A 26,803-nucleotide genomic window follows, 5' to 3' on the forward strand; every position below is an offset into this window, starting at 1 on the left:
AGTTTAAACAACTTCAGGCCACGAACTCTGTCCTAAATTTTGTATCTAATCTCCTAGTGCCAGTCTGTATCTCGTTCTCATGTTTTGCCCTCAGACAGCACTGATCTTTATTCTGCTATTAACACCTAATCTGGACAAATGCTTTGTTCCTTTACTACTACCATTCCCAAGCTCTTTGCCTTTTGTTCCATGACATCTTTGTAATTTAATCTCCAACTAACCTTCCCCCTTTTTGCTCCATCTGCCCACCAACCTCCCCCCACCCACCTCTGACTTTTTCAACCGCATAAAACCGAAGAAGAGTCATGTTGGACTTGAAATGTCAGGCGGAATTTTTGAATCTAAATGCAGTGGAGGGCGGATTCCATGGTGCATTTTCTACTGGCGGCGTAGCGGGAAATTGCATCCGATTTCGCACTAGTTTGCTCATTAATTATGCATAGGTGAGTTTCTCTCCAAATCATGTGGCAGGTCGAGAAGTGATTTGTCCGCCCCACTGTCACCTATGGGCTTGAAGGTCCAGGCACCATATTTAAAACACCAAGCGCACTCTCTCCAGCCCAGCTTTCAGGAGAGGACCTGTGGAAATGGCTGCTGCAAAGAAGAAAGGCACTCCTAGGTTTTGCAACGCCTCACTGACAGCAACATAGGGATAATCTTTACCCCAGGGATGACCCCAGGAAGCCCATTAGCCTCGCCTCACCAGCCTGGGGGGCCATTGCAAAGGCAGTGAGTGCATCGGGTCACCACGCTCGAAACACAATCCAGTAAAGGAAGAGGATGAATGATCACATCCACTCCACCAGAGTAAGTCAACCTGCTCCTAACTCTCTTTATGGCATCATGCACACAAAGGGATACAATGCTCAGGGATCTCACACAATATCAGCGTGAGACACATCACCACTGATTGTCTCACGGGCACTTAAGCATCACCAACATCTCATCTATCGTGCTGCATAAACTCCATCCTCGCCCCTTACTGGGAAGGGCTCAGCACACACAGTAGGCATACATGCTTCCCTGCCTCTCCTCCACCTCTTCTCATCACATTCCACCTACTTGCCTTCGTCCAGGCCAAGCTTGCGCACAAGAGGGAGAGATCCTAGTCCAGAGGAGGGACAGCCAATAAAGCAGGCCTGAATAAATTCGAGCAGGATGCCACCAAGTTGGCAAGGGAGGACAGGGACCACTCCTATTGGGAAGGCGAGATCCGCTTCTCCCAGCAAGCCAGTACGGATGAGGCCATGAGTTCATCACATCCTGACATTCTCAGCAAATGACATGCAATATTGTATTCAGTCTGGTCATGAACTAAATCTATCTGCTTTCTCTTTCAGGCACCAGCAGGTCCAGACACACTAACAGAGTCAACATAAGCCCCAACCCATCTCAGGCTAGGAAGCTGAGGATCCATTCAAGGAAGACCCGCCACTGCATTCACCTGCACCCTCCACCAGCTCAGAAAGGCACATCTCGGTGAGTCCTAGTTGCAGAGTCGGCTCAGATCACAATCTGGGGAACACCTCACAGACATGCTTCCACAGCAGTTGGAGGCAGAGTAAGCCCAGGTCTCTGGCACTCAGAGGACTGCAAGAGAACAGGCATCCGCTGAGTCCAAGTTTGATGATGAGCCTCTGGAAGCAACCACGTCAAACACGCTGGAGATGCAATGACCCGGCAGTGAAAAATCAGGTAGAGTTGCAAGAGGCAATCAGCAGACGAGCAAAGGATAGAGGGGTCTGCCCTTGTTCTGTCTGATGTGACTCCGACATGCATGCGCCTCAAGGACTCCATAGGAAGGGTGGTGACCACCCTGGAGACCTTGGTCCAGCGGATCCTGCCGGATTCACGCTCAGACCTGCTCTCCATCACTATAGACACTGGTGGGTTCCATCAGTGGCTAGGCAAGTGCGGGGTGGAGCGGCACCTTGGCTTCCCTCCAGGTGCCTCTTCTCCTCGGAGTCAGGCAGGGGCTTTTGGGCTCCCACAGGTACATGGATACCCCAGGGGCATCCACCCAGGTGACTCCGACAGTATCCAGCCAATCCCAACCCATTCTACCTATGACCTCATCACCTCCAGCTGTACAGGCTGAGGAGGATGCACCTGCCCCACAGCAAGACACCCAAAGCAGGCCGGAGCCCTCCACCCCCCGATCCTCTAGAGGACTGCCGCCAAAGTCAAAGACAACAGGGCGTACCAATCAGCAGGCTGCCTCCACCTCTGCTATGGATGTGGGGATGCACCTAGACATAGCAGTAGGGTTAGAAAAATTAAGAAGCTTTGATTTAACTTCTGGGTCATGGGTGTGCAATCATTGTAAATATCATGCACCTTTGTAAATATATTCGCTGCTCGTGAGAATGGTGTCTTCATTTGAAAGCCCTCTTATTGCAAGGGTGATCCATGCTGCCACTCAGTGTTTGCCTCCCTTTGTAGCCTCACATTCAGTTGATAGGCAGCTGACTCGTGATACTTATTCTACCCTTGCGTCATGTCAGGGAGAAGTGTAAAACTCTTTACTGAAGCACATACAAAATGCACTAGCAACCATACTCTTCAGAAGACAGAATGAAGTTAGGTATCCTCACTAGGCAGGGAGGGGTAGCTGTAATTGTCTCTCCAATGGAGAAGGCTGCTTCACTGGTAATGCCAAAACACAAGACCTGCAGCCATGATGCTCTGTCCAACCACGTGCGCATCTCAGTGTCTGCAAAAACCTTCCCAGAAAGATGGCCACCACTGCATCAAGGCTTTTTACAGTGCCTGCACTGTTGTGACAACAATCACTTCCCTGAGCGCGCCACTGAAGGGTTCACTACTAACCTTTCCAATGAACAGGGCCTAGTGAATCATGAGGTTTGAAGGTGCAAGACCGAATGCTGAAATTGCTCTTGATGTCACTGGCTGTGAAGGCCTTCCAGTCCACAGGCATGACAGTAAGGGATGGAAGCAATGTGGATGTGTGCTATTGCCTGTACCTTACCCCTCCTGGAATCTTACGGCTATCAGCGTGTCACGGGCACATCTTCCACATGGTGCTTCTTCAAGGGCACCCTCACCTCCCTCTTCAGGTTCCTGCTCATCCTGCTCGTCATTGTCCAAGGATCTCTCAGCCTTCTTCATGTCTCCCTCTGGCAATGGATGCCCCATTGAAGAGCCAGGTTGTGAAGGGTGCAATAGATCACAATGATGTGGGACAGCCACTCTAGAGAGCACTCCAAGCTTCAGAAGTGCATCTTCAGGATGCCAACGTTTGCTCAATGATGGGTCATGTTGCCCTATGCGCCTCATTGTATCTCTCCTCAGAGCGACTCAGAGGATGACACATGTGATCAGGTACCCCTTATCCCCAAGCAGCCATCTCTTAATTTGCTGAGGCCCTTTGAATATGTGAGGCACCTAGGAGTGACTGAGGATGTACGAGTCATAGCAACTCCCAGGGTACCTGGCACAAGTGTGCATAATGTGCTTGATGATCGCACACCAGTTGAATGTTTGGGGGTGGAACCCTTTCCTGTTAACGAACATTGGGGGCTGTTGCCATGGAGCTCTCAATGGCACATGCATGCAATCGATTGCACCCTGCACTCTAGGGAAGCCCGAAATCTCTGCAAACCCTGAAATCTAGCTGCCTGGCTAGCTTCATCAAGCATGAAGTTGACATAATGATCAGCTTTACTGTAGAGAGGAACTGTGACCTCCTTGATACATTTATGTGCTGAAGGCTGAGAGATGCCGCATGGGTCCCCTATGGATCCCTGGTATGAACTGCATGCAAAAGAAATTGAGTGCAGTGGTGACCTTCAGGGCCACTGGTAGGGGATGTCCTCCCAGTCCACAGGGGGTTAGATCCTCCTGCAGAATATGGCAGATATTGTCCACCAGCTCTCTTGACAAGGGCAGACGGGCACAGCATTGTCTGTCGCTCATCTCCAGATAGGAGAGTCTTCTGCTGTAGACCTGTGGTCGTGCGAGTCAACTCCTTGGGATGGCTCTAACCTCCTCATCCTGTGGTTGTTGCTGAGGCTCCCCTAGACCATGGACCTCAGGCCAGGCCTCCTCTCGAAGCTGGGCTAGGCGGCGCCAGGCCCTTCTCCTCCCCCTCAGTCAGATTACAGCCATCAATATGGAAGCACTGACCACTGGTTCCACTTCAATCCTCATTCCCCAAAGAGAAGGATAGATGCAAGAAATTAATGAACACAGGGCAGATACAGTGGACCTCCCACTTGCACACAGAAAGACAATATCATGCCCCAGAGCTGCATCTGCGTTCATCGCTTTTCGCTGATACTGCCCTGCAGCTGAGGCATACACTTACATATCTAGGTGCCCATGATGCCAACCCTGACACTTTACATCTCAATCCCACAGATCTTAAGAGCGCTTTGGAGACATCATGAAATGTGTGGCCTTACCAAAGGAACTCCTGCAATCTATTATCATGTATGCTAATCAACCTTGACTTGCACTTCAACAATTACTAGATGCCCTTTGGCCTATGATCCATGGCAATTGGATGAAGCACATTAGTGGTTTTAATTGAAGATCTGGCACATATGCAGCAGCTATGCTTCCTAGACGCTTGCCCTCATTAAGGTCCTCACATACCTCTCTGTTGAAGTTCAAATGGAGCGACTGCATTGTGAAGCCAGTGACTCCTGCTCTCTCTCTTTAAAGTGCTAAAAAAGGCAATGGCACCAATGGAGCCTTCTCAAGGAGACCTTCAATTTTTCTCTCATCTCTGACTCCATTTCAATGTTTTAAGTGCAAACAGGTTGGGGCAGCCCCATGAAGTGGGGCCAAGTGCAGCCCTGGGCTCCTCCCACAATGACTCCGACCCCACCCGTCCAGAGTCTTTTCCAGCTTTGATTTCTGACTGCGCCATAACTTCCAATTGCTAAGATGGTGGTGCTCAGATTCTACTATGAGATCCGCTTCCACTCTCCCTCTGTGACCGTTACTGTCCCTCCAATCTTCCTAGAATCCCCTGCTGTACAGGTAGAGATGGCCTCCTGTTATTCTCCAGCCTCCCCCAATAATCCTGGATCCCAGAGTCATTGTGGTGAATATTCCAACCATAGAACCATAGAAAAGTTACTGCACAGGAGGCCATTCGGCCCATCTTGTCCATGCCAGCCCAAGGACACGCAGGTGCCCTTTCTAATCCCACCTTCCTGCACCCAGCCCATAGCCCTGCAGCTTACAGCACTTTAGGTGCAGATCCAGGTACTTTTTAAAAGAGTTTAAAGTTTCTGCCTCTACCAACAACTTGGGCAGCGAACTCCAGACACCCACTACCCTCTGCGTAAAAAAGTTCTTCCTCATGTCCCCCCTACACCTTCTGCCACTGATCTTGAATCCATGTCCCCTGATTCTAGAATTCTCCATCAAGGGAAACAATTTTATCCTGTCCACTCTATCTATTCCCTTCATAATTTTGTACATCTCAATCAAGTCACCTCTCAGCCTTCTTTGTTCTAAGGAAAATAACCCCAACCTATCCAATCTCTCCTCGTAGCTACACTTTTCTAACCCTGGCAACATTCTTGTAAACCTCCTCTGCACTCTCTCCAGAGCTATTACATCCTTCCTGTAATGTGGTGGCCAGAACTGCACAAAATACTCCAGTTGTGGCCTCACCAGTGTTTTATACAATTCCAACATTATAACCTTACTTTTATATTCTATACCTCTGCCAACGAAGGACAGCATTCCATATGCCTTCTTTACAACCTTGTCTACTTGAACTGCTGCCTTCAGGGACCTGTGTACTTGTACACCAAGATCTCTCACTTCATCTACCCGTCTTAGTATATTTCCATTTATTTTGTAATCCTTGTAACTGTTTGACCTCCCTAAATGTATGACCTCACACTTCTCTATGTTAAAATCCATCTGCCACTTTACCGCCCACTCCACCAACCCATCTATATCGTTTTGGAGATTATGGCTATCCTCTACACTATCCACTACTCAGCCAATCTTAGTGTCATCTGTAAATTTCCCAATCGTGCCCTCCATGTTAACATATAACACAAACAGCAAGGGTCGCAACACCGAGCCCTGTGGAACACCACTTGAGACAACTTTCCATTTGCAAGGGCATCCATGGAACAAAGCCAACCTTTTATCCAGTTTGCCACATTACCCTGAATCCCATGGGCTTTTACTTTCCTGACCAATCTGCCACCTGAACCCATTACTGTAGATATCCCAATGCCCACTGTGGACCTCGCCCCTCCCCATCTCAAGGCTGTGTACACGGTCATGTACAGTGGAGACATGCCGCGCCCCCCCCCCACCCCCCCCCCCCCCCCCCACCCAACCACCTCAGGAATGTTTTGAATACCTACACCTCTGTATTGTTTTCCACCCTTTACAGGCTGCAGTTGTCTCCCCTGGCACTCACCATTCCATCTGCAGCCCAGTACCAAGACAGACAAGACCACAGACAGTGACATTAAGACCATGAAAATGCCCTGCATGCCAAGCTGTGCCTTATCCCAATTGAGCACACAGCCCTTGCCCCTCTCTGAAGCAGGACTATGACGTGTGCTGTACATAGCCCTGTAGCATGGCCCGCAAAGCCCCAGGACTGACTTCACTCTTGCACTCTGACTGCTTGGCCCCAGGCCAGGGATTATGACTGTCTTTCTCTTAGCCTGCTCATTCTTTCTTGATTGCTGACACCAGTGTCCCTCCCACCCCCACTCTTCCACGAGTCTCTGTGCAATCCATCCCTCATGTGCAATCCTTTCCCGTCCCCCACCTCCAAGAGTCTTCGCGCAAGCTTTACCCCCTTTTGTCAAATGAACACAACCCCTCCTTGTATTCTGAAGTCTGCATGCTTTCCCTCCAATTTCTGTAGTTATATACTCATTCCACCCCCTACTGTGTCTGCATTCCAGTCTTTCATGTTGGGCTTCAGCTTCCCAATCCTCAGTCTCCCCTCTGCCTGCCATTGCACCCTCCCCAAACTCACCTTTGTCCATTGTCCCGTGTCTCTTTTCTCCTCTCTCTCTTCCCCACCCCCCCCCACAACCAACCAACAACCGGACACAATGTTGGTCTCTGACTGGGTTGCTGACCTGCCTGAGCCCCCAGATAACACACTCCCAGACAACAGAGGAAGCCAGTGAGGATAACAAACCTACACTCCCACCAGGGTAGCGTCTCACTGGCTTTGGTAAGAACCCGGAGATGCGATGCTGCAGGTAGGCTTCGAGTGTTTCACTTCACTCCTGACTTCGAGGTGAGTGCAGGCTGTCAGCTGCACGCCACTTCTGCCCAAACGTTTTTCAGACCGGTCTAATTTCTCACTGACATAGCGCTAGATTGGGAGGTGCTACGTGATTCTGGCGAGTAGCGTTTTTAATGAGCATTCATGAGATGGTAATGCATGCAGATTGGGTTCCCACCATCCGCCTGCCATAAACGTAGTGAGGGGAAGATTCCAAACTGTTTTCCTGCCAACAGGTTTCTGATTTTTGGCCTCTCTCCAAATTTTCTGGCCTCACCCACCACAAAACCCACCACAGGCTGGAGGGGAAAATTCCACCCATTAACTCTGTTTCTCTCTCCACCAATGCTGCCAGACCTGCTGAGTTTTTCTAGCACTTTTTGTTTTTATTATGGCTGAAGACTGCAAAATGTGCAAACTAACTTTGGCTGAATTTAACTGAAATAGGAAAAATGTACATAGAAAAATGTGTAAAATAACTCAGGAACACATTTTGTTACAATACCAACACCTTAGGGATCAGCAAACTTAAATATAAAATGAAAAGAAAGGATCCGCCCCTAGAATTACCATCATTAGTCTTAGTCAGAGATTTCTAAAAAGTAACATGGACACAATTATTTGAAGTCATTACATTAGATGTTCAAGTGAAAATCCACATCATTTTAAATAACCTTTGTCAAAACAGAACAGCAAATGTAAAAGTAGCTCAGATGTTTCATACACATTAGGAAAGAACTTTTTCCCCATTTCCTCAAGATGTCCTAGACAGCTTCCAAGCCAATTCTGAAGTACAGCTGCTTATAATATAGGAAAACACTACGAACAATCTGCATACTGCAAGTTCCCATAAATAACAAACAAAATAAAGAACCAGGCAATCTATTCTGGTAGTGCTGCGGAAATCAGAGTTCTACAGCATGGAAAGAGGCCCTTCAGCCTATCGTGTCCTCACCAGTCATCAAACCCTTATCTACTCTAATCCCATTTTCCAGCACTTGGCTTGTAGCCTTGTATGCTATGGCATTTCAAGTGTTCATCTAAATACTTCTTGAATCTTGTGAGGGTTCCTGCCCCTACCACCCTTTCAGGCAGTGAGTTCCAAATACCCTCCACCAGCTATGAAAAAGATTTTCCTCAAATCCCTTCTAAACCTCCTGCCCCTTACCTTGAATCTATGCCCCCTGGTTATTGACCCCTCCACTAAGGGGAAAAGTTTCTTCCTATCTACCCTATCTATGCCCCTCAAAATTTTGTACACCTCAGTCAGGTCCCCCCTCAGCCTTCTCTGCTCTAAGGAAAACAACCCCAGCCTATTTAGCTTCACTTCATAGCTGAAACGCTCCATCCCAGGCAACATCCTGGTGAATCTCCTGTGCACCCTCTCCAATGCAATCATATCATTCCTATAGTGCGGCGACCAGAATTGCACACAGAACTCCAGTTGTAGTCTAACTAGCGTTTTATACAGCTCCATCATAACCTCCCTGCTCTTGTATTCAATGCCTCGACTAATAAAGGCAAGTATCCCATATGCCTTCTTAATCACCTTATCTCCCTGTCCTGCTGCCTTCAAGGATCTATGGACATGTTCACCAAGGCCACCCTGATCCTCTGTACTTCTTAGGGTCCCACCATACATTACGTATCCCCTTGCTGTGTTATTCCTCCCAAAATGCATCATCTCACAACACTTCTCAGGATTAAATTCCATTTGCCACTGTTCTGCCCGTCTGACCAGACCGTCTATATCGTCCTGTAGTCTAAGGCTTTCCTCTTCACTATTAACCACGCCACCAATTTTCATGTCATCTGCGAAATTACTGATCATACCTCCTACATTCACGTCTAGATCATTAACGCACACTACAAACAGCAAGGGACCCAGCGGTACACAACTGGACACAGGCTTCCAGTCACAAAAACAAACTTTGGCCATCACCCTCTACCACTAAGCCAATTTTGGATCCAATTTACAAAACTGCCCTGGATCCCATGGGCTCTTACCTTCTTGACCATTCTCCCAAAAACCTTACTGAAGTCCATGTAGACTACATCAACTGCACTACCCTCATCTACACACCTAGTTGCCTCCTTGAAAAATTCAATCAAATTGGTTAGACATGATCTCCCCTGACAAAGCTATGCTGACTATCTTTGGTTAATCCTCAATTTTCCAAGTGGAGATTAATTCTGTCCCTCAGGACTTTTCCAAAAGTTTCCCTACCACTGATGCTAGAGTCACTGGCCTATAGTTCCCTGGTTTATCCCTACAACCCTTCCTGAATAATGATACTACATTAGCTGTCCTCCAGTCCTCTGGCACCTCTCCTGTGGTCAGAAATGATTTGAAAATTAGTGTCAGAGCCCCTGCAATCTCCTCCCTTGCCTCCCACAGCAGCCTGGGATACATCTTATTTGGGCCTGGGGATTTATCCACTTTTAAGCCTGCTAAAACCGCTAATAACTCCTCCCTCTCAATGTTAATTTGTTCAAGTATATCACAGTCCCCCTCCCTCGTCCTCTATAGTGAATGCAAAGTACTCATTTAAAACCTCACCTACGTCTTCCAGCTCCTCACACAGATTGCCACTTTGGTCCCTTATGAGCCCTACTCTTTCCCTGGTTATCCTAGAATGCTGGAAAGGACACCAGGAGAACATAATGCTCCTCTTTGAATGGAGCCATTCATTTTTTTCCCCCATCAGTTGAACTACTCACCTGAGGGTGTGCCCTTCTGACAATGCAACAGGCACTCATGTCCTAGAGAGGGAGTTCAAAGCCCAAACTTTTGATTCAAGGGGGAGAATGCTATTACACCAGGATGTCACTGGCTTATCCTTTCACTGAATCATATTACACTTTCAGTCCAACATGTCTGTGCCAGCTCTTTGAAAGGCTATCTATCCAATGCGTCCTTGATCTTTCCTCAGAACACTTATTTTCCTTTTCAAGTATTTATCCAGTTCCCTTTTGAAAGTTACTCTTGAATCCCTTTCAGACAATGTTTCCAGATCACAACAGTTCACCTTAACAAACATCGTTTCTGATTTCACAGAGGCCGACTTCTATCCCAAGAAAGTCCCTGAGAAATGTATTTTTTCCCCATTTCTGTGTCTCCCCCACATGAACCAACCCTGACCCCTGGTCGCGTTCTATAACCCCCCCTGCTCTGCCTCGGGTCCTATTAACGCTGCCCCTACAGGCATTCCCGAATAAATTTAAACCATGAACACCGATCGGACTTGCCGCTAACCCCGGGTGGAGGAAGATGTTATTGTGGACACCTGGAGTTAACTATAAGATTCAAAACAGGTGCCGGGGGAAGCGCAGAAGATGCACTCGCCCCCCGCGGCCTCGCGCCCTGCCCGTTACCTGGGAACCCAACCGCCGCGCGTTCCAAGCCGGATTCCAGCCACCGCTCGCGAGCGACGGCACTTCACTATCCCACAATGCACCAAACTATGGTGGCCCAACTGGAAAATGAAGCGAGCGCGTTTTCGATTTAATTCGCCAGTGTGCGCCATTTGAGAGACACGGAGGTCTTTGTCCTTAATTGTCACGGGCATTTGAACTTGCAGGAGATTGTCCGCTTCGGAAATACTAGTCCACACCAGCTGTGAATATTATAGGATAGTCAAATTAAACTAAAAAAAAGGTGGCAAACTGAGCACCAATAAAAACAAAACGACACTTTCCCATGTAAATTAAGGTGTCATTGGTGCCCACAAGACACTCTATACCCTGTTGTGTGTACCAACAAACACCACATGCTCCCATCCCAGGACCACCTGGGCATAGACAGGTCTGTGGAAAAGATCTGAAGGGCTCCTCTCCTCCCCCATTCCACCCATGCTCCCCTCTTTCAAATTGCTGTTTTAGCACATGAGCAGGCCCACAAGAAGATCCAACGATTAACCCATCCTCCTCCACGCCGTGGAGTGAACTTTCTTTAACCCTCAGTGTCACCTCCTTCACCTCATTGTTTACTGAGATAATCAGCAGCACTTCACAACTGTTCAGCCCCAGGATAGCAAGACTATCTATTTCAGTGATGTGAAACATGCAGTTAATATCTTTTCCTTTGTCTCCCTGATTTAGGTTGTTCCTTGCTGTTGAATCTCAGTTCTTCCATATGCTGTTAGCATGACATTGCTCGGTTTCAGAACACCTTTTTTTTGGATAACCATCTTTTTCCAAATTTTCAGGAAAGATCTTTTGGTATAGTCTGAGCTGGATGATGTTGCTTTGCATTCCAGTATCAATCTTCACTTTCAGATTTATCGTTTTTGGATTTTCTGTCACCCTCTTCCTGATCTGAATGGTTATGTGAATTTTTTTTCTCTGGGAGGTTCTACATCCAGTTATTTCATGCAGTTGTATGGTTCCTATGTCTATGCTATTCTCAGACTCACCATCATCTTCGAGGGTATGGATGTTGTGATTTCTTTTCCTGTCCATTCACCCCGTTGCTCTAGCTCTGGTACTTCATCTACCACCCCTCTCTTTGTTCTGCACACCTTTGCCCAATGATTGGCCATTCCACAAACTCTGCAGATTGATCCATATGTGGGAAATTTCCTTCTGTTTGTGAATTCTTGTGTTTGTCCACAGCTCCTGCGTGCCTTTCTCTCTATTTGGTGTACTGTTCTGGTTGCTGCTGCACTGCATTAATCCTGCTGCCTTTCTCTTGACTTAACTGAAGGCTAGCAGTTTGCGCAGTCAGTGTCTTCATCTGTCTGCTCATGGCTTCATGTGGTCTGGCAATGTCTACAGCCTGTGATATTGTGAGCTTGTCCTTCCCAATTAGTGCTTTCTTTACACACGGGTGTGTAGAACCCCAAATTAGTTGATCTATCAGCCTTTCATCTAGGTTGTTAAACTTACATTTTCCAGTTGCATTTTTTAATCTTACAAAGTTGTCAATAGTCTCACCTATGTCCAGGGTCTTGAAATTCATACTGGTAGATCTGATATTTAGATTTTAGCTAGAGATGGGTGCTGAATTTTTCAAAAAATTTTGTTTGGGTTTTTGCTGTGCTCTTCTGTAAGCTCTCATCTGTTAACTTTAAGCCCATGGGCGGAACTGTCCCAGATTTGCACTAAGTACAGTGGCTGGCAGGTAACAATATTTTACCTGCTGGCCGCAATGGCAGGTTTTCATGCCGTATCATCCCAAACCCACCACATTAGTTATGTATTCCCAGGAAACACCCCATTTCGATAGTGGGTGGGCTCTCATTCACCCGCCATGCCATCACCTCACTGCTTCATCACTCCAGGCGCCATATTTAAAGTCCAGCCGCATGCACACATCTCAGTGCTTCCAGCCCGCGACTACTGCAGGGAAGATGTCCACAAAAGGCAAAAAAGACTGCAGCCCCCAGGTTTAGTGGCACATCACTGGAACACCTTTTGATAGCTGTGGAGGCCTGTCGGGATATTCTGTACCCCAGCTCTGGCCACAGGATGGGCAGTGGTGTGACCAACCAGGCTTGGAAGGCAGTGGTAATGGTGACCAGTGCCAATGCTGCACAGAAGAGGTTGGCCATCCAATGCAGACAGAAATCTCATCTGTGCAGCCAGGGAATAGCAACCATCTCATCACTCTAAACTCACACACTCAAGCCCACCACACATTCACTGGCATCTCACTCACTGCCAGCTCAAGGGACATCACCACCCATTCTCACACACATACCCTCACATGCCCATCTGGCCTCATCTCCTCTGGAGACTGCCTCCTCAGCACTCACCATCTTGAGGCCACTTGCACAGATCAACATGTGTCCCCACACAGACCCTGGGTTACCCTAGTCCTACAGCTTCTTCCCTTGCCTGATGCCACTTCTCCCCCTTTGCCAAGCAAGCGCTAGCCCTGCAGCCATTGAAAAGCCACCCACATATGGCTGATCTGGTAGGTAGAGACCTGCCGTGAGCCCCCCTAAAAGTGACATGGTGCTGCCTGTGAAGCCTGGTGCTGATGGCTGAGAGTGCTGACTGAAGCAAGGTAGGCAAATAAACCTTGAGGTCCCGAGCAAAGTGCAACTTGCCAGGTGCATATTGCTTATGTGCATTTGTGAAACACGTCAGTGTGTTTTCCTGTCGGCGTGTTTTCCTGCCAACGTGGGCGGACGATCCAGTGGAGGAAGGACAATTCCGGTGGGCTGGCCTAATAATGATATGCAGATTTATTACAATGAGGTTCTTGACGTCAGATGACAGGAAACGTGGCCCACCATCGGCAGGTTAAGCAGACGATCACAAACTTGTTTCACGCTGTCGTGAAACCGATGGTACTATATTGTCCGCTCATGCCACCGAACACACCCGACACTGGCGGGCATGGAAAATTCCAGCCTATATCTCCTACCCACAGAAGGATATAGCTGACCCTCTCTTCATTGCTAGTGCCTTTCAGGAAACTGGATGTCAATCTGTGCTTTTGTTTAAACTTTGCAAATGCCTCTACGACATCATCAGCTTCCCAATTCATTATGGCCTGTAGCTGTGCATTTCTGTGCGAATCGACATTTCATTTTTCACTTTCACACAATTTACTCAGATTTTCTTCTGGCACTAATGTGGGATAATTTTCCAAATAAGCACTAAATTAATCTAAAATGTGTTAGGTTTACTCACAGACATCCACTGCCACCATGCTATGTGTTCTTATTGTGTTTTGGTTTCCAGATGTTGGTGATAATCACACTTTAAGCTTGGAAAGATGAGAGCTCTTTATGTTTAATATTTGCCATGCTGCTTTATACAAAACAAGGACCGGTTTGAAATGGTTCTTTTACACATCACATGACTCTCTAGTGCAGCAATGAAAAGTGGCCCCTGGAACACTTACACATAACAATTAGTTCCTAGCTCTTCACAGATATATATAGACAATACAGTATATAACAGTTCCCTGATTACTTTCTTAAATCTTAAGTTGACTCACTCAGTTGTATTCCGTGAAAAATGATTCCAACCCAAGGCTGCTCCGAGCTTGGCCCCGGCACCCCCACTCCAGACTCTGAGCCCAAGCTACCCCTCCCCCAAAACCCTCTGGCCTCTGAGCCCATCCCTCCATCATACCCCTTCAGCCTCCAAGCCCAACACCCCCATCCCAACCCTGCTCCAGCTTCCGCGCCATTCCCTCCCCCATCCTGCTCTGGCCTCTGAGCCTGGCTCCCAGCTCCTGCCCTTGGCCCCCTCTACTCCACCATTCCAGCCTCCAAATCTAGTCCCCACAAAACTACCCCCCGCCCATGTCTGTCATAATGCAGTTCACAACACAGAAAGCAATTTTAAGTCCGTTTTGCCACACATCTTATGAATACATAAGATTTTATGCGGTATGATGACCAAACACCATAATCCGTCCACCTATTCCATTCAACACGAACTTGATCCTTGAATGGCTTGTTGAGGCACACATCCAAAGGTTGAACTTTTGGCATTAGACCCTGGTATAATTGCAATTTGGGTACTATTTCTTCACAGGCGCCCCTTGATCGCATTGGTTATATGGGATCTGAACATGTCCCACACTAATAAGCTGCCTTCTTTGCGTAGGCCACTGAGATATCTTTTCCACACAGTACCAAGTGATAACTTCACTCCATCCTCATCCATCCAACTGCAGGGAGTTGGAACACTTGCTCTTCCTGATCTATATTAATGACCTAGAACTTGGTGTACAGAGCAGAATTTCAAAATGTGTGGATGATACAAAACTTGGTAGCATTGTGAACTATGAAGAGGATTGTATAGAACTTCATAACGACACGGACAAATTGGTGGAATGGGCAGTCAGGTGACAGATGAAGTTCAATGCAGGGAAATGTGAAGCAATTCATTTTGGTAGTAAGAACATGGAGAGACAATATAAGATAAAGAGTACAACTCTAAAGGGAGTGCTGAAGCAGAAGGACCTAGTGTATATGTGCATAAGTCATTGGAGGTGGCAGGACAGTTGAGAGAGAAATTAATAAAGCATACAGTATCCTAGGGCACAAGAGAGGTTATGTTAAATTTGTGTAACACACTAGATCAGCCTCAGCTGGAGTGTTGTGTCCAGTTCTGACTGCACTTTAGGAAGGATGTGAAGACATTGGAGAGAGTGCAGAAAAGATTCACAAGAATGGTTCCAGGGATGAGGAACTTCAGATAGATAGATTGGAGAAGTTAGTACTATTTTCCTTGGAGAAGAGAAGGCTGAGAGGAGATTTGATAGAGGTATTCAAAATCATGAGGGGTCTAGACAGAGTAGTTAGGGAGAAACTGTTCTCACACGTGATATGATCAAGAATGAGAGGGCACAGATTTAAACTAATTTGCAAAACAAGCAAAAATGGTATGAGAAAAAAATATTTCTCATGCAGCGAGTGGTTAAGGTTTGGAATGCACTGCCTGAGAGTGTGGTGGAGGCAGGTTCAATCGAAGAATTCAAAAGGGAATTAGACCATCATCTGAAAAGGCAGAATGTGCAGAATTACGGGGAGCAGTTGGGAGAATGGCCCTAAGTTAATTGCTCATCCAGAGAGGCAGTACAGACACAAAGGGCTAAATGGCCTCTTTCTGCGCTGTAACAATTCCGTGATTCACAATTAGAGCATTAAAAGGATTTATAGTTTTTCCTTATCTCTTTCCCCCGAACTAAAGTTCATTTCTTCATTGATATCATATTTTGCTGTTATACTCAAGCGCTATGCAACCCAAAGCATAGCAAATCGACGCTGGCTGATGCTAAAGATGCTACATATGATTCAGTCATCTAGGCCCACATTCTGAAATTTTTATCCTATTCCCCTCCATCCCTCAAGCTCCTTCTCTTCCATTAAGGTCTTGTGTAAAAACCCCTTTTTTAACCAAGTTATGATCACCCCTTTGTCTAATCATTTATTTTTGTCTGATTATCCCTTTGTGATGTGCATCGGGACATTTCTATGGTAAAGGCACTATATAAATCTATATAAAAGCAAGTTGTTATTGGTGTTAATGGCTGCATCCATATAACTCTGAGAGCTCCAATAGACAGAAGTGTGCCTTACATGAATTCTAAGAGGTACAACTCTATTAGCTTTCAGATAGATGTGGTCAACTAATTATATAAGTGAATACCAGCTCACACAATGCTTTGACCCTTCACCATTCCAGAATTCCATCACTCTTCAAGGATATGCAAGGATCCAAGGATCAGCTGGTGGGAAACCATGGCTATTCCTTGTTGTTGTGGCTGCTAATTCTCCTGAAATCACCACCTCCATTAGAGAAGCAGAGGTACAATGATGCTCATCCACCCCACAGAGTCACTACAAATTCCGTTTGTACCACAACCACAGGGAATTCAGAGGAGACACAGTGAGAAACATATAGCTCTTCACTGTAAGCAAGGCCAAGCCTGACATGTGGAAATGCACATTTGGAGGAAGAAGTTTGACTACCTGCCAAAATAAGAGCAAAGTCAGTGGTTTACCTGCTCCACCAATCAGCGCGTGCCAGTATGAAGCCGGAACCTAGTTCAGATTGAGGCCTCATTACTGTGCTGCCAGTGAGCTGTGGTTGGAAAAGCGGAATCCTGCTGAAGCTCACTGACTCCAGTTGTCCAATATTTTACAGTCCAGAGGCCTATCTGGTCAGCAGGAAATTTAATCAGGAGGGGAACCACTCCTTCTCCTCCTGGCCTCAAAAAAATAATTTTTCACTTGCCTTTTTGAGGATCTTCCTCCTCATGAACTGGCAGATGCACCACCTATTTGTAATTGAATTTTGTAATTGGAGCTCTACAACCAGCTGTAAGAACTGATTTGATACTTAAACAAGAAATAAAATATAACTTAAATCAACCTTGTTCCATTTCAATAAAAGTAACAACAATATCTATTCTTGCGCTATTTATGGGTTGAGCTTTAAATTGGAATAAGGAACTATAACTAGACAAAATAAGCCCAGAGGTTTACCGAGTTGGGCCTACGCAGGAGCCCTTTAGTAGGTGGGAGCCAATTCCCATCCCCATTCCCGCTTCTGGCAGTTTTCACTGGTGCAGTATAAGGGTGCTGGTAGTCCGCTCGCACTCAACACTTCTGCCCTTGCCGCATCCATTGCAGGGGTCGGCAGCTTAACCCTCCTGCTGCAATTTTGGTGGAGGCAAAGCCTTTCGGTAAGAATACTCTGAAGAGGAGACACAATCCACAGGGGAACTCCTGTCCCAAGTGGGGAACCAAAAAAAAGCCATCTCCTCCTGGAATTCTTTCATTGACAAGTTTTGAAATATCGAAAAACTTGTTCTTTCAATTTCAATTGTTAGATGCTGTATTGTAAGTTAGATATGATTTCACTACAGTGATTGATTATAGGGCTCTGTCCTACAAAGGTAAGCTCAGCGTTACATTGATCAGCACTGTATAAGTGTTGAACTGCATAGAGTACTTTCTCCATCTGTAAAAGTGCATTCAAAACTTAAGAAAACACTGGGACCTTGAGTGTAAAACATGAATCTGCTGGGCCATTTGAAATTAATGCTGACCCATTTTCACTTTTCCAAGGGTCTTAACATGCAATGTGGGGGCCACAAGTTTATGGTGGAGGCATAAACACTTCTGAAGGCCTCATTTAAGGTGTGTAACCCTTGTTTAGAGCTCTTCAAACTAACAATTTAAACACTGAAGCCTAACTTCAAACATTGAGGTTGGTGACAGACCACATGGGAGGGAGGGGTGTGTGAAAAAAGAAGAAAGATCTGTGTGGCCCCCCTGGATTCTTCCTTGCTTCAAGCAGCCAAGTGGGTGACAGGACAGACTGTCTCGCTTGCTGGTAGAAGTGTATATTGTGAAGGAAGGAAGAATTTTTAAAAAGGGTGCAGTAACTTTCTACATAGGATCAATAGAGACAGGGCAGTGGCCGCAATGTGTGGCCAGAGCCAGGGTACCTGGGCAACAGGTGACAAAGCCACCCGAGGAAGCAGCAGAAAGTAGGGGGAGGAGTTACTACCCTGAGCAAAGGGTGTACTGCAACCCAATAAGCTTCCCTGAGATGTCTGAAAGACAGCGCAGGCGAAGACTGCGAGTTACATGTTGCCACGCCCTGCTTTTTAAAAATTTGTTCATGGGATGTGGGTGTCACTGGCTAGGCCAGCATTTATTGTACATTGCCAACTGCCTTTGTTCAGAGGGCATTTAAGAGTCAACCACATTGTAGACCAGATCAGGTAAGGACAGCAGATTTCCTTCCTTAAAGGACATTAGTGAACCAGATGGGTTTTTATGACAACCAGCAATAGTTTCAGACTTTTAATTGCAGATTTTTATTGGATTCAAATCCCACCATCTGCCGTGGTGGTATTTGAACCTGGGTCCCCCAGTTCTGGGTACCCCTGGGTTTCTGGATTACTAGTCTAGTGACAATAACACTACGCCACTGCCTCCCCCTGCTTGTTGCAGTCCAGGTCATCATGGTCCTCAATTTCTATCCAGCCAGCTCCTTTCAGGACTCTGCTGCAGACCTCCGTGGCTTCTCTCAAGCAGTCACCCACCAGTGCACCACCTCCATCACTGACGCACTTTTCACTTAAGTGTGAGAACATATCACCTTCCCCACAAATGTGGTATCACAGACACAGAGGGCAACAGGGCTCACCTTCATAGCCAGCTTCCCAAAAGTTCAAGGCGGTAGACTGTACCCAAGTCGGTATTAGGGCACCAATGCAACACCGGAGACATTCAGGAGTGTAAAACTTTCCATTCCATCAATGTGCAGTGGTCAGTGACGACAATAAGGCCTTCCTGCATGTAGGTGTACATTCCCCCAGCAGCTGCTGTGACTCATTCATTCTGAGGCAGTCATGTCTGCCACAGCTTTTCTATCCTGAACCCCAGGCCTGTGGCTGGAGACTGGGAAACAAAGGATATCCATTAAGGAGGTGACCGTTCATCCCCTTGAAGTAACTGGGGACCGGGCCCCAACATTGCTACAATATCTGCAAAAGCACAGAGCTTTAACTAAAGAGCTTGGCAAGAGTTCAATGAATCTGCTAAAATAAGCGGATTGCTAAACAGAATGATTACAGAAATTTGATGAGAGTGGAAATTCAATCGAAGTAATTTAAACCAAAGAGCATCAGTAAATAAATAAATACAGAAATAATCACAATTAATTAGAACTAAGAAAATAAAATTAAAGTTAACTAAGTTGATGATTTTAACATTAAAAAAGAAAGACTTGTTTTAGAGCCTTTCATGACCATTGAACATCCCAAAGCATTTTTCAGCCACTGAAGTACTTTTTAAGTGTAGCCACTGTTGTAATTTTGCAGCTAGTTTGCAAAAATCAATCTCTGACAAACAGCAACATGATGATGTACAGATAATCTGTTTTTATAATGTTGATTGAGGGATAAACATTGACTAGGCTACCAAGGGTAACTCCCCAGCTCTTCTTTGAAAGAGTACTATGGAATATTTTACATCCATTTGAGAGAGCAGACAGGACCTTGGTTTAACATCTGATCCAAAAGAAAACACCCCCAACATTGTCTCAGTAATGCACTGGACAGTCAACCTTGATTTTTGCACTCAAGTCTTGAGCCTACAGTCTTCTGACTCAGAGGTGAGAGTGCTACCAATTAAGCTACTAAGGGAGTTGAGTTGCTTTGAGTGAATACTTCATATAAATAAATAACGAAACAAATGTGATATATATATATATATAACATCATATTGATTATATGTAGCATTTATATATATATAAATTTATTTAAACATATATATATGAAAAAAGTAGATACACTTTTAAGAAAAAATGATGGGCTAGCTGAGACCTGTTGCCTGCAATTCCTATACCATGTGGGAACTCCAGGATGCTTTGTGTGTCCTGGAGAAAGATATATGAAGGAAGTGCCGCCTGCTGCTCAAACTTAAGCTCAGAGTGTTATATATTTTATAACTCGGATCAACACAGAGATGACACTAGTTTCTATGTGTGTAAGGTTTTATTCACAGTGGTTTAAAATGTCTACTCCATGCTTCCAGCTCTGGCTTCCAGCTCTTTCTATAGTTTGTTTACTTTTCTCTGAGTCCACACCCAGGATTAACCAATCGAGTGCAGCAAATATCAATAGTAAACAGACTCACATAATCAAACACAGAACAACTTAACCATCACCTACTAAATCACTTCCCTCTTGTAAAACCGAAGACCTTATTTTAAATTAAACCATCCTAAACATATGTACGCCAAGTAATTTCTTACAGTTCAGCATGTCCGTTTTCTTTAAGTACAGAAATAGTGTTTGAGAAGTTCTCCAATAACTACTCTGAGATCTATGAATTTGAGGTTGTGGTTCTGCATGATCAACTTGGTGAGGCAGATGATCAACATCACAGTCCCTCATTGAAAAAGGAAATGTATCCTCATAATCACTGTCCACGAAATTTTCTGGTCTGCTCACCATCAAGTTCCTCATGTTCCACTTTGTGATCTCATCCAACAGATAAACGTTGGTATCAAGCAACTACTTGACCTGCTTTGGTCCAAATAGAGATGATGCAAGTTTGTGGTCACAATTTGGCTGTTTGAAGCAAACCCGATTTCCAACTTCAAATTGTGGTTTCTTTGTGCCTGTTCGTTTCTCGAAGTACACTTCACCTTTACCTTGTCATTTTGCAATTTCTTCTGTTTTCACTCTGGCATTCTCATTGAATGGCAGTGATTGCTTAAGATTTGGCATGCAAAAGTCTTTCTGGTCAGAAAGTGTGGGGTTGATCAATATGTGTGAAAGAGGATGTGAATGGTTTGTTCAAATGTCTTCCCTCCAACATATTAGCTTTCAGACAGTCCTTTACCACCCTGTTGAATCGTTCGACATTACCGTTCAATTGTAGGTTGTATCATGATGTTAGATGGTGATGAATTCTGTAGCTTGCTAGGAATTCCATGAACTGATTGGAAACAAACTGTAGTCCATTGTCTGTAGTGACAGTCTCTGGCAAACTTCATTTTGTAAGCAACTAGACCAGAATGCCAAATTGGTGGTTATGGAATTTGTTGTAGCAATTTCTGGCCATTTGCTCCATAGATCATAAACAATAAGCAAAATTTTCTGATTCCTTGGAGCTACTTATACTCCTATAGAAATATCAACTTGGAGTCGTTGCCGTGGTTTTGCTGGCCATGGAGTTGGTAGAGGTGCATGACTTGGTTTAAGAGATTTTTCACATTGCAAGGCATGCAGTTACTAACGAATTCTTCTATACAGCGATCTGTTGCTGGCTACCAGGCTGCTTCATCGAATCATTGTTTCATTTTATGGCAAAATCCAACACTTGCCTTGGTTTTGAATCGGCAGTCGCAGTTCGGGAACTTCAGTTCCTGGCGGACCTTCTGCGCATGCATGGTCCTTTCCCGCAGTTCTTCTTTTATGTTCTTTAGGCCGGGAACTGGCCCTGCTTGCCTGTGCAGAAGGAAAAGAAGAAAAGAAGGGAAATGGCATGAAACGGCAAGTCGGGTGACCTGAACCAGGGCGCCATTCAAGAGGTGTCCCAGGGAGCAGGACGTTGGGAGGGAGAGAGGGAGAAGGTCCCAAACCAAGAAGAAGATCCCAAACTAGGGAGTGGGACAGAAGGAGGTCCCAGAAGAAGGTCCCAGGCAGGGATAAAGACAGGGATCAGAAAGAGGTCCCAGAAGACAGTCCCAGGTAAGGGACAAGGAAACAGATCCTGTTAAGTAAAGTTGAAAGAAAGGAGCGGAGAAATAGGCTCCTGATTAAAGAGAGAGCTGCGAGGAACAGGCTTGAAGCAAAGCAGGCTTGAGAGAAGCCCTGAAGAACTGTGAGGCAGCTGGGTCATGTGCTGTGGGCCATAGCAGCAAAGATACCGATTTGGAGCAGTGGTGTTCTCCTTGGCATGGCTGAAGACCTGAAAATGTGCTTGGAAGGTGAAGTGTAAGTGTACTCGAAGATCCAGAGGAAAGGAGATTGAAATCCTTGAGGTGGATCCTTGTTTAAGCTGCCTGAGTGGGAGTGACTTTTGGAGAGAATTCCAAGGAGATTTCTTCAAATGTGGAGATTGGAAACCCTTGGTAGAAAGACAGAGGGTGGAACTGCCCAGATTTGCACTAAGTGCATTAACAGGCAGGAGAAACGATGTTTTACCCGCCAGCCACCATGGCGGCTTTTCACGCCGTATTGTCCTAATCCCAGCTCATTAATCATGCATTTCTGGAAAACACGCTATTTTGATAGCAGGCGGGCTCCAATTCGCCAGCTACACCGTCACCTTGCCGTTTCATCATGCTGGGTGCCACGTTTAAAGTGCAGCTGCACGCGCGCACCTCTCAGTGCTCCCAGCCCAAGACTGCTGCAAAGAAAACATGGTCCCAAAAGGCAAGAAGACTGCAGCACCACCACACATCCCCCCCACCCTGCGCCGATTTAGTGTCATGTCCCTCGAGCGCCTTTTGGACGCTGTGGAGGCTCGCTGTGATGTCCTCTACCCCAGCTCTGGCTGCAGGAGGGGCAGCAACATTACCACTCCAGCTTGATAGGCAATGGCAGTGTTGATCAGTGCCAATGCTGCACAGAAGAGGTTGGCCATGCAATGCAGATAGAGGATGAGTGATCAGCCATGGTATGGCAACCATCTCATCACTCTAAACTCACACACTCAAGCCCATCACACATTCACTGTCATCTCACCCATTGCCAGCTCAAGGGACATCACCACTCACTCTCTCACCCACACCCTCACATCTCCATCTGGCCTGATCTCCTCTGGAGATTGCCTCCTCAGCCCTCACCATCTGGAGGCCACTTGCACAGATCAACTTGTGCCCCCATGCACACTCTGGGATACCCCCTTCCCCAGTGCAGCCCTTGCCCTGCAGCCATTGAGAAGCCACCCTCGCCTTATGACTGGTTTGGTAGGTAGAGACCGGCCCCAGAGCCCCCATAAAAGTGATGTGGTGCTGCCTGCGAAGCCTGGCGCTGATGACTGTGAGTGTTGCCCGAAACAAGGTAGGCAAACAAACCTCAAAGTCCCGAGCGAAGTGCAACTTGCCAGGTGCATGTCGCTTATGTACAGTTGTGAAACACATCGGCGTGTTTTCTGCTGACATAGGCGGATGATTCAATGTTGGGGGATGATTCTGGCGGGTTGGCCTTATAACGATATGCAGACGCATATGTTGGTTCCCAGCATCTGACGATGGGAAATGCGGCCTGCCATTGATGGGCAGAGCAGACGATTGCAAACTGGTTTCATGACGTCGTGAAACTGATTTTTAGCCTTCTCGTCGTATTGCCCACTCACACTGCTAAACACGCCCGACACCAGCAGGCACGGAAAATTCTGTTCAGAACTTCAGTGAGACCGATTGGCTCACGGTGTGACAAGCAGCCAGGTGGGTTGTTCAGAAGAGCATAGAATCTGCTTCGGTCGCAACTGTCATTTACTTTGGAGTGTGGTGTGTCTGACCACAGTTCGCCAGTTGGTTCACATGTACTGCATACTTACCCTGAATATTAGGGTAAATATAAATATGGTAAATTGTTTTATCTTTCTGAATTTGTATGTGTCTTGTAAAGAATGTATTTTTATTTTTCTTGGACTGTGGCTTTATAAACTACCATGGTTGCAGCTGAAAGACATGTTCACTGGAATAGGATGAGGAATAACTACAGTGTTGCTATCCTGAAACATAGGGTGCCACAAGAGAACAGGATGGTGCTGGAAAGGGGTTCTGGACTGAGGGGAACTGTCTGACGACAGCATTTTAATTGGCTTCTGACCAGGTGACCAGGGTTTTTGTGTGGTAACAGTGCAGGCAGAACAGCCTCTAGCATGAAAAGAGGGAAGACCTGAAGCCTATCTCTCTTGTGTTTATAAGATTCCAGCAATTCTGCCATAATAGCTAGCTGGCTATCCCTCACATCTCTGTAACCTGCTTTTTCTGAAAACCCCTGTCAAGAGGAAAAGGGAAAATAAATCACGAGTAGAGACATTGTAAAGCAAATTTTTCAACCAGTGAACCACAGACTGAAAGTGCTGGGAGACCACCAACAACAAACTGCAAGGAATTTGGAAGACATCAATCAAAATCAATACACTTAATCCTGTATTCCGGATTGGTGCTATTGAACTGTTTTATCTCACCCTTAGAATCCATGTTTTGTGTGACTTATGTGTGTGTGTGTGTGTGTGTGTGTGTGGGTGTTTGTGTATAAGGGTTTAAGAAATTATTGAGTTAGAAGTTAGTTCATATCTATTTCTTTTGCCACTAGTTAAAAACAACTTGTTCAATAAATAGTTATTTATTTATTAAGTTTACAAACTTGGTGCTCGTATTCTGTCAACCTAAATTAAATAGTTAGGTAGAATTGGGGCAATCTGGTGGTTTGGTCAAACTTTTCACATTTGTTGAGGCTCAGGGAACCGTCGGGCTTGATATTACAGTGCACTATCCCCAGTAAGTTGTGACAGTCTGTAAAGATATTGCTGGGGTGAAGGAATAGTGGTAAACCAAAAAGTAGAGACAAGGCAAGAAAGACAGGTTTTAATATAGGAAATGATAAACAGACTTTGATAAGAAGGGACAGAGAGTACAATTCTAAGATGCTACAAAAATAATAAAAAGACAAAACTAAAGGCTCTGTATCAAAACACATGTAGTATTCGAAACAAAACAGATGAACTGATAGTGCAAATAGAAATAAATAAGTATGATTTGATAGCCATTCTAGAGACATGGCTACAGGATTATATAGATTGGGACCTGAATATTGAAAGTTTCATGACATTTAGGAAGGACAGGAAGTCAGGAAAAGGTGGAGGGTGGCTCTGTTAATTAATGATGGTATTAGCATATTAGAGAGGGATGACCTAAGTTCACGAAACCAGGATGTAGAAGCTTTTAGGTTGAGGTGAGGAATAATAAAGGCAAGAAGTCACTTGTGGGAGTGGTGTACAGAACTCCTAATCGCAGCTACACAGTAGGACAGAGTATAAATGAAGAGATAATGGGAGCTTCACAGAAAGGTACAGCAATAATCAAGGGGGTTTTTAATCTACATATAGACTGGAAAAATTAGATGGGCAAAGGTAGCATAGATGAAGAGTTCATGGAATGTTTTCAGGATAATTTATTAAAACAGCCAACCAGAGAGCAGGCTACACTAGACCTGGTATTGAGCAATGAGATTGGATTAATTGATAAAGGCACCCCTAGGTAGCAGCTAGCATAATATGATTGAATTTTACATTCAGTTTGAGGGAGAAATGAGTACGTCCAGACTAGTAGTTTAAACTTAAATAAGGGTAATTATGAGGGCATGAAAGCAGAGCTAAAGTGAGCTGGCAAATGAGGTTAAGGGATATGTCAACAGAAGTTCAGTGGCAGACATTTAAAGGGATATTTCAGAATGCACAGCATTTGTACAGCCCAATGAGAAAGAAAAATTCCAAGGAGAGGGCCCACCATCTGTGGTTAACTAAAAAAAGTTAAAAACATCATCAAACTTAAAGAAAAAGCATACAATTACGCAAAGATGGGTGGCAGGTCAGAAGATTGGAAAAAGTGTAAAGAACAGCAAAGAATGACAAAAAGATTAATAAAGAGCGAAAAATTAGAATATGAAAGAAAGCTAGTTAGTAATATAAAGACGAATAATAAGAGTTTCTATAGATATTTAAATAAGAAAAGAGTTAACAAAGTGAGCGTTGGTCCTAAAGAGAGTGCATCTGGGGAATTGATAATGGAAAGTAGGGAGATGACGGATCAATTAAACAGGTATTTTGCTTCAGTCTTCACTGCAGAGAACACAAATAACATCCCGGAAATAGTTGTAAATCAGGAAATGGAAGGGAGGGAGGAACTCGGGAAAATTACAATCACCAGGAAGTGGTATTGAGCAAATTGTTGGGGCTGCAGGCTAACAAATCCCCAAGTCCAGATAGACTTCATCCCAACATCTTGAAAGAAGTGGCCAGTGAGTTGGTTGATGCGCTGGTTTTAATTTTCCAAAATTCCCTAGATTCAGGGAAGATTCCATTAGATTGGAGAATAGCAAATATAATTCCTTTATTCAAAAAGGGAGGGAGACATAAAGAAGGAAACTATAGGCCAGTTAGCCTAGCACCTGTCATATGGAAAATGTTAGAAGATATTATTAAAGATATTATAGCAGGGTATTTAGAAAAATTCAAGACAATCAGGCAGAGTCAACATGGTTTTGTAAAAGGGAAATCATGTTTAACCAATTTATTGGAGTTCTTTGAAGGAGTCACATGTGCGTGGATAAAGGGGAACCGGTAGATGTACTGTACTTAGATTTCCAGAAGGCATTTGATAAAGGGCACATCAAAGGTTATTGCAGAAGATAAAAGCTCATGGTAGGGGGTAACATATTGGCATGGATTGAAGATTGGCTAGTTAACAGAAAGCAGAGAGTTGGCATAAATGGGTCTTTTTATGGTTGGCAGGATGTGACGAGTGGTATGCCACAGGGATTAGTGCTAAGGCCGCAATTATTTACAATTTATATAAATGACTTGGATGAGATTGAGGGGG

General features: G+C 45.3%; 1 protein-coding gene across 2 annotated transcripts in view; it reads right to left on the reverse strand.

Moving 5' to 3' along the window:
* The window catches only part of cwc15 (CWC15 spliceosome associated protein), a 66,668-nt gene extending 52,634 nt beyond the window's left edge, over positions 1-14,034 (reverse strand). The window contains exon 1 of one of the 2 annotated variants that reach the window (XM_078545792.1): positions 13,892-14,034. The gene's annotated coding sequence lies outside the window, so the exon portion shown is untranslated. Of the gene's footprint in view, positions 1-10,624; positions 10,773-13,891 lie in introns of those variants that run through there. The other variant, XM_078545791.1, reaches the window with a different exon arrangement.
* Between the last annotated feature and the right edge of the window lie 12,769 nt (positions 14,035-26,803).

The sequence above is a fragment of the Cetorhinus maximus genome, chromosome 7 (genome assembly GCF_964194155.1).
Source record: "Cetorhinus maximus chromosome 7, sCetMax3.hap1.1, whole genome shotgun sequence".
In the NCBI taxonomy this organism is placed as follows: Eukaryota; Metazoa; Chordata; class Chondrichthyes; order Lamniformes; family Cetorhinidae; genus Cetorhinus; species Cetorhinus maximus.